Source organism: Grampus griseus, assembly GCF_964374135.1.
Source record: "Grampus griseus genome assembly, chromosome: 18".
Taxonomy (NCBI): Eukaryota; Metazoa; Chordata; class Mammalia; order Artiodactyla; family Delphinidae; genus Grampus; species Grampus griseus.
In genome coordinates, this window is record NC_139012.1 from 51,873,733 (window position 1) to 51,883,172 (window position 9,440).

At 37.6% G+C, this 9,440-nt stretch overlaps 1 pseudogene across 1 annotated transcript; it reads right to left on the minus strand.

Moving 5' to 3' along the window:
* Positions 1-6,653: 6,653 nt before the first annotated feature.
* LOC309835942 (tubulin beta chain-like) lies at positions 6,654-7,969 on the minus strand (annotated as a pseudogene). The gene has a single exon. The product of its transcript is annotated as a tubulin beta chain-like (transcript).
* Between the last annotated feature and the right edge of the window lie 1,471 nt (positions 7,970-9,440).

Consider the following 9,440-nt stretch of genomic DNA (forward strand, 5'->3'; position numbering starts at 1 on the left):
TACTTTACCTTCGTTCATTCTTTCTTTCTTTCTTTCTTTCTTTCTTTCTTTCTTTCTTTCTTTCTTTCTTTCTTTCTTTCTTTCTTTCTTTCTTTCTTCCTTCCTTTCCTTCCTTCCCTCCTTTACACAATGAATCATCCCAAATTGAGGAGGTGGTCTCTGAGAGCAAGATTTATGATTTTTTCCCCTTTACTTTTTTTTCTGAGGGTGTATGTGTATGCTGCTGTGTAAGATTTTGTCTGTATAGCTTTGCTTCCAACATTTGTCCTAAGGTTCTATCTGTCCCTCTTTTTTTTCTAAATAATTATTTTTCAATTCAATAACTTTATTATACTTTATTTTATTTTACTGTATCTTCTTCCTTTCTGTCTTTTTTTCCTTCCTTCCCTCCTTCCTTCCTTCCTCCCCCCTTTCTTTCCTTCTTTGTTTCTTTTTCTTTCTTTCTTCCTTCCTTCCTTCCTTCCTTCATTCCCTCCTTTCTTTCTTTCTTTCTTTCTTTCTTCATACTTCTACTAATTCTCTCACTTTTTCTCTCTTTTATTCTGAGCCGTGTGAATGAAAGGCTCTTGGTGCTCCAGCCAGGAGTCAGGGCTCTGCCTCTGAGGTGGGAGAGCCAACTTCAGGACACTGGTCAACAAGAGACCTCCCAGCTCCACATAATATCAAACGGCGAAAATCTCCCAGAGACCTTCATCTTAACACCAGCACCCAGCTTCACTCAATGACCAGCAAGCTACAGTGCTGGACAACCTATGCCAAAGAACTAGCAAAATAGGAACACAACCCCACCCATTAGCAGAGAGGCTGCCTAAAATCATAATAGGGCCACAGACACCTCAAAACACACCACCAGATGTGAACCTGCCCACTAGAGAGACAAGATCCAGCCTCATCCACCACAAAACAGGCACTCGTCCCCTCTACCAGGAAGCCTACACACCCCACTGAACCAACCTTAGCCACTGGAGACAGACATCAAAAACAGTGGGAACTATGAACCTGCAGCCTGCAAAAAGCAGACCCCAGACACAGTAAGATAAGATAAATGAGAGGACAGAAAAACACACAGCAGATAAAGGAGCAAGATAAAACTGCAACAGAACTAACAAATGAAGTGGAAATAGGCAGTCTACCTGATAAAGAATTCAGAAAAATGATAGCAAGGATGATCCAAAATCATGGAAATAGAATGGACAAAATGCAAGAAACAGTTAACAAGGACCTAGAAGGAATAAAGATGAAACAAGCAACGATGAACAACACAATAAATGAAAGTAATAGAACTCTAGATGGGATCAATAGCAGAATAACTGAGGCAGAAGAACGGATAAGTGACCTGGAAGATAAAATAGTGGAAATAACTACTGCAGAGCAGAATAAAGAAAAAAGAATGAAAAGAACTGAGGACAGTCTCAGAGACCTCTGGGGCAACTTTAAACACACCAACATTCAAATTATAGCGGTTCCAGAAGAAGAAGAGAAAAAGAAAGGGACTGAGAAAATATTTGAAGAGATTATAGTTGAAAACTTCCCTAATATGGGAAAGGAAATAGTTAATCAAGTCCAGGAAGCACAGAGAGTTCCATACAGGATAAATCCAAGGAGATATATGCCAAACACATATTAATCAAACTGTCAAAAATTAAATACAAAGAAAGCATATTAAAAGCAGCAAGGGAAAAATAACAAATAACACACAAGCGAATCCCCATAAGGTAAACAGCTGATCTTTCAGCTGAAACCCTACAAGCCAGAAGGGAGTGGTAGGACAAACTAAAAGTGATGAAGGAGAAACACCTGCAACCAAGACTACTCTACCCAGCCAGGATCTCATTCAGATTTGATGGAGAAATTAAAACATTCACAGAGAAGCAAAAGCTGAGAGAGTTCAGCACCACCAAACCAGCTTTACAACAAATGCTAAAGGAACTTCTCTAGACATGAAACACATGAGAAGGAAAAGACCTATAATAACGAACCCAAAACAATTTAGAAAGCGGGAATAGGAACATACATATCGGTAATTACCTTAAATGTAAATGGACTAAATGCTCCCACCAAAAGATACAGATTGGCTGAATGGATACAAAAGCAAGACCCTTATATATGCTGTCTACAAGAGACCCACTTCAGACCTAGAGACACATACAGATTGAAAGTAAGGAGATGGAAAAAGATATTCCATGCAAATGGAAACCAAAAGAAAGCTGGACTACCAATTCTCATATCAGACAAAATAGACTTTAAAATAAGGACTATCAAAAGAGACAAAGAAGAACACTAGATAATGATCAAGGGATCGATCCAAGAAGAAGATATAACAATTGTAAATATTTATGCACCCAACATAGGAGCACCTCAATACATAAGGCAAATACTAACAGCCATAAAAGGGGAAATCGACAGTAACACATTCATAAAGGGGACTATAACACCCCACTTTCACTCATGGACAGATCATCCAAAATGAAAATAAATAAGGAAACACAAGCTTTAAATGATACATTAAACAAGATGGACTAAATTGATATTTGTAGGACACTCCATCCAAAAACAACAGAATACACAATTTTCTCAAGTGCTCATGGAATATTCTCCAGGATAGATCATATCTTGGGTCACAAATCAGGCCTTGATAAATTTAAGAAACTTGAAATTGTATCAAGTATCTTTTCCGACAACAACGTCATGAGACTAGATATCAATTACAGGAAAAGATCTGTAAAAAATACAAACACATGGAGGCTAAACAATACACTACTTAATAATGAAGCGATCAGTGAAGAAAATCAAAGAGGAAATAAAAAAATAACTAGAAACATATGACAATGGAGACACAATGACTCAAAACCTATGGGATGCAGCAAAAGCAGTTCTAAGGGGGAAGTTTATAGCAATACAAGCCCACCTTAAGAAGCAGGAAACATCTCGAATAATCAACCTAACCTTGCACCTCATGCAATTAGAGAAAGAAGAACAAAAATACACCAAAGCTAGCAGAAGGAAGGAATCATAAAAATCAGAACAGAAATAAATGAAAAAGAAATGAAGGAAACAATAGCAAAGATCAATAAAATTAAAAGCTGGTTCTTTGAGAAGATAAACAAAATAGATAAACCACTAGCCAGACTCATCAGGAAAAAAAGGGAGAAGACTCAAATCAATAGAATTAGAAATGAAAAAGGAGAAGTAACAACTGACACTGCAGAAATATAAAAGATCATGAGAGATTACTACAAGCAACTCTATGCCAATAAAATGGACAACCTGGAAGAAATGGACAAATTTTAGAAATGCACAACCTGCCAAGACTGAATCAGGAAGAAATAGAAAATATGAACAGACCAATCACAAGCACTGAAATTGAAACTGTGATTAAAAATCTTCCAACAAACAAAAGCTCAGGACCAGATGGTTTCACAGGCGAATTCTATCAAACATTTAGAGAAGAGCTAACATCTATCCTTCTCAATTTCTTCCAAAATATAGCAGAGGGAGGAACATTTCCAAACACATTCTACGAGGCCACCATCACCCTGATACCAAAACCAGACAAGGATGTCACAAAGAAAGAAAACTACAGGCCAATATCACTGATGAACATAGATGCAAAAATCCTCAACAAAATACTAGCAAACAGAATCCAACAGCACATTAAAAGGATCATACACCATGATCATGTGGGGTTTGTCCCAGAAATGCAAGGATTTTTCAATATACGCAAATCTATCAATGTGATAAAGAATATTAACAAATTGAAGGAGAAAAACCATATGATCATCTCAATAGATGCAGAGAAAGCTTTTGACAAAATTCAACACCCATTTATGATAAAAACCCTGCAGAAAGTAAGCATAGAGGGAACTTTCCTCAACATAATAAAGGCCATATATGACAAGCCCACAGCCAACATCATCCTCAATGGTGAAAAACTGAAAGCATTTCCACTAAGATCAGGAACAAGACAAGGTTGCCCACTCTCACCGCTCTTATTCAACATAGTTTTGGAAGTTTTAGCCAAAGCAATCAGAGAAGAAAAGGAAATAAAAGGAATCCAAATCAGAAAAGAAGACGTAAAGCTGTCACTGTTTGCAGATGACTTGATACTATATATAGAGAATCCTAAAGTTGCTACCAGAAAACTACTAGAGCTAATCAATGAATTTGGTAAAGTAGCAGGATACAAAATTAATGCACAGAAATCTCTGGCATTCCTATATACTAATGATGAAAAATCTGAAAGTGAAATCAAGAAAACTCCCATTTACCATTGCAACAAAAAGAATAAAATATCTTGGAATAAACCTACCTAAGGAGACAAAAGACCTATATGCAGAAAATTATAAGACACTGATGAAAGAAATTAAAGATGATACAAATAGATGGAGAGATATACCATGTTCTTGTATTGGAAGAATCAACATTGTGAAAATGACTCTACTACCCAAAGCAATCTATAGATTCAATGCAATCCCTATCAAACTACCACTGGCATTTTTCACAGAACTAGAACGAAAAATTTCACAATTTGTATGGAAACACAAAAGACCCTGAACAGCCAAAGCAATCTTGAGAATGAAAAACGGAGCTGGAGGAATCAGGCTCCCTGTCTTCAGACTATACTACAAAGCTACAGTAATCAAGACAGTATGGTACTGGCACAAAAACAGAAAGATAGATCAATGGAACAGGATAGAAAGCCCAGAGATAAACCCACACACATATGGACACCTTATCTTTGATAAAGGTGGCAGGAATGTACAGTGGAGAAAGGACAGCCTCTTCAGTAAGTGGTGCTGGGAAAACTGGACAGATACCTGTAAAAGTATGAGATTAGATCACTCCCTAACACCATACACAAAAATAAGCTCAAAATGGATTAAAGACCTAAATGTAAGGCCAGAAACTATTAAACTCTTAGAGGAAAACATAGGCAGAACACTCTATGACATAAATCACAGCAAGATCCTTTTTGACCCACCTCCTAGAGAAATGGAAATAAAAACAAAAATAAACAAATGGGACCTAATGAAACTTCAAAGCTTTTGCACAGCAAAGGAAACCATAAACAAGACCAAAAGACAACCCTCAGAATGGGAGAAAATATTTGCAAATGAAGCAACTGACAAAGGATTAATCTCCAAAATTTACAAGCAGCTCATTCAGCTCAATAACAAAAAAACAAACAACCCAATCCAAAAATGGGCAGAAGACCTAAATAGACATTTCTCCAAAGAAGATATACAGACTGCCAACAAACACATGAAAGAATGCTCAACATCATTAATCATTAGAGAAATGCAAATGAAAACTACAATGAGATATCATCTCACACCAGTCAGAATGGCCATCATCAAATATCTAGAAACAATAAATGCTGGAGAGGGTGTGGAGAAAAGGGAACACTCTTGCACTGCTGGTGGGAATGTGAATTGGTAAGCCACTATGGAGAACAGTATGGAGGTTCCTTAAAAAACTACAAGTAGAACTACCATAAGACCCAGCAATCCCACTACTGGGCATATACCCTGAGAAAACCAAAATTCAAAAAGAGTCATGTACCAAAATGTTCATTGCAGCTCTGTTTACAATAGCCAGTACATGGAAGCAACCTAAGTGTCCATTGACAAATGAATGGATAAAGAAGATGTGGCACATATATACAATGGAATATTACTCAGCCATAAAGAGAAACGAAATTGAGCTATTTGTAATGAGGTGGATAGACCTAGAGTCTGTCATACAGAGTGAAATAAGTCAGAAAGAAAAAGACAAATACCGTATGCTAACACATATATATGGAATTTAAGAAAAAAGAATGTCATGAAGAACCTAAGGGTAAGACAGGAATAAAGACACAGACCTACTGGAGAACAGACTTGAGGATATGGGGAGGGGGAAGGGTGAGCTGTGAAAGGACGAGAGAAAGTCATGGACATATATACACTAAAAAACATAAGGTAGAATGCTAGTGGGAAGCAGCCGCATGGCATAGGGATATCGCCTCGGTGCTTTGTGACAGCCTGGAGGGGTGGGATAAGGAGGGTGGGAGGGAGGGAGACGCAAGAGGGAAGAGATATGGGAATATATGTATAACTGATTCACTTTGTTATAAAGCAGAAACTAACACACCATTGTAAAGCAAGTATACCCCAATAAAGATGTTAAAAAAACAAAACAAAACAAAAACCATCTCTTCCTTGTAGGGACTTCTACCTGTTGCTTGGTTTCCTTTCCCCTGGGCTACCACACAGGTCTAGGTTGGTGGTCATCTAACTGGGTTGTCAGCCCACAGTTCTACGTGAGATTTGATGAGACACAGCTTCTTGATGAGTTATCTTGAAAACGAAGTTGGAAATGTTAACTGTACAGATGGGAGGAATGGGCACCAGAAGGAAATACAGGGTTACCCAGAATGGCAGAAACGGTTCTGCCAGAAGTGGAAAGAGAGAGGAGATATTTAACAAATGACAAATATTTATTGAGTGCCTATTATGTGCCAGGCACTGTTCTAGAACCTCTACCCACATCCCAAAAAAAGAAAAAAAAAAGAGTCAGAAAATGCAAATTCTGAGGGAGAGGAAAGGGATGACTGAGGAAGAAGTCTGAAGGGACTGAGAAGACTTAGGTGATGGGGTTTGACCTTAGGCCTCCTATTCAGCCTCCTCACTAAAAATCTCTTCTTCTGCTGTGGCATCTTGCTACTGGTGGTATTCAGAGATGAGGTCTTTCATGTTGCTCTCAGCCTTGGTGAAATCCATCTCGTCCCTGCCCTCGCCTGTGTACAGTGGAGGAAGGCGTTCCAGCAGAACATGGAAGAGAACTGCACTCAGGTGAACTTGAACAACTCCGGTATGGCTGTGCTCTTGCCAATGAAAGTGACCACAACCTTGAGGCCACAGATTGGGATGTTGCAGACAGCTGTCTTGACGTTGCTGGGGATTGATTCCAGGAAGTAGCTGCTGCTCTTGTTCTGCATGTTGAGCTTCTGCTCATCCACCTCCTTCATGGACATTCACCCACAGAAGACAGGAGCCAAGGTGAGGTACCAGCCATAGTGGGGGTCACAGGCAGCCATTGTGTTCTTGGCATAGAAGATCTTCTGGGTGAGCTCGGGCACAGTGAGTGTCTGATACTGCTGGCTTCCACCTCTGGTTAGAGGTGAAAAAACAGGCATGAAGAAGTGAAGACATGGGAAGGACACCATGTTGACTGCCAGCTTGCAGAGGTCAGCAATGAGCTGGCTAAGGAAGTGGAGGCAGGTGGTGACACCACTCTTAGTGGTCAGGATGAGGCGGTTCAGGTCCCCTTAGGTTGGCGTGGTCAGCTTGAGGGTGTGGAAGCAGATGTTGTAAAGGGCCTGGTTGTGGATGCAGTAGGTCTCATCAGTGTTCTCCACCAGCTGATGGATGGTGAGGGTGGCATTATAGGGCTCAGCTACAGATTCGGACACTTTGGGTGAGGGCACTACACTGAAGACTTCATGATGCCATTGGGATACTCTTCATATGTCTTGCTGATGAGCAAGGTGCCCATTCCAGAATCTGTGACCCTTCCAGCGAGTGGGTCAGCTGGAAACCCTAAAGGCAGTCGCAGATCTCTGCCTCCTTCAGAACCACATCCACGACTTAACCAGCTCGGCACCTTCTGTGTAGTGGTCCTTGGCCCAGTTGTTGCCTGCCCCAGACTGACCAAAAACAAAATTGTCTGGTCTGAAGATCTGACCAAAAGGACCTAAGCGAATAGAGTCCATGGTCCCAGGTTCTAGATCCACCAAGATGGCATGAGGAACATATTTGTCACCTGTGGCTTCATTGTAGTTCATGGAGATGCAGTCCAACTGCAGGTCTCTATCCCCATGATAGGTGTCGGTGGGGTCTATGCCATGTTCATCACTTATCACCTCCCAGAATTTGGCACCAATTAGGTTGCCACACTGATGGGCCAAGATGTGCACAATTTCCCTCATTGTTAAAATTTATTCTATTTTTTTGCTTGCCTCAAGGTGTGTATGGGGCAAGAAAATGATATGTAATTAGTTTTTCTCTGCTGCTCGTCACAGGCTGGAAGGATTGAATGGGCCCTGGAGGTTGGAGAAACAGGATACAAATGCGGCATCAGGAAGGTTCTGAGAGAGGATCCTTCTTTCTAATACCACAATTTACTACCTATAAGAAATGTAATTCCATTTTCTAGAAATATATTTTATTATTGAAATTATTTTCACAGTTTAAAATGTGTTATATATTTTGAAATAGTGTCTATAAAAGTTCCTATCTTTAAAAATTCTTGCTATTGATGTCACCATATATATTTTAATATTTGAAAGAGATAGTAGAAATATTATAACTTATAATATTTTATTTGCAATTATTATAGTGCTATTTAACCGTTTAATATACTTATTTTATATTATTTTTTCTTTATTTGTAACAAAACTTTCTTTGTAGTAACACAGTTTTGAAATTGTCCATTGTTATATCTTGACTACATACCATTTTTTCATAGATATGTTTCTCATTATCTTTACTTTTCAAATATGTATTAATCATAAATTTTACTAGACCCTTAAATTGGGTTCATATAAGAGTGTATATTGTAATACCCATATAATTTAGGTGAATATTGGGTTTTTTTATTGCTTTTTAAAGTAATTTATACTTTAATTTCTAAATTAATTTCATTAAGATAATATTTTTGGAATTCCTTAATGTTATTTCTAGGCATAAAATATAGTTAGGTGTTGTAAAATGTTTCATGGACGCTTACATGCATGATTTATTCTCTACAAGGTGTAGATTTTAGTACAAAACAATACTAAAATTAATATATATTGAAATTTTATTAAATATTGTTTATTTTTATCTCTTTGATATGCCAAGGGCTGGAAGGAATAGGTTAAAATACATTAACAAACATAAAATGTTTCTTCTGTTATCTTTGTACTCCCTATACATTTTTTACTGTGTGTATATGTGGTGTGTATATGCCTGTGTTTATTTTCCTTATACAAATTTCAAGGAAATTAAAAGTTTTTGTAATTGCACATTTTAAATAATGATACTTTTTTCTGTGAAAAAAGTGTTTTTTACATTTTAATTCAAATATCTCAGATATTAATATGATGACCAATTAAAAATTATTCCTGTTCTACACTTGTCAATTTTTATTTTTTTCTTTATTTTAGTCATTGCTCTTGTGGACATCAAATAGATTTGACTTTTACTTGGTCTTATATTACCCACATGAGAAAAGTCTTCTTTAAATACATATTATTATGTAAAAATTTAAATTGGTATTAATTCTAAGTGGTTTTAAATTTTTAAAATATTGTTGCTTCTGCTGGTAATGTTGTTTTATGGTTCCTTGCTTTTTTTTAATTTTATTTTACTTTTTAGGAAGTTGTATTTTCTTTGTCAAATTGTATTCTACATATCTTG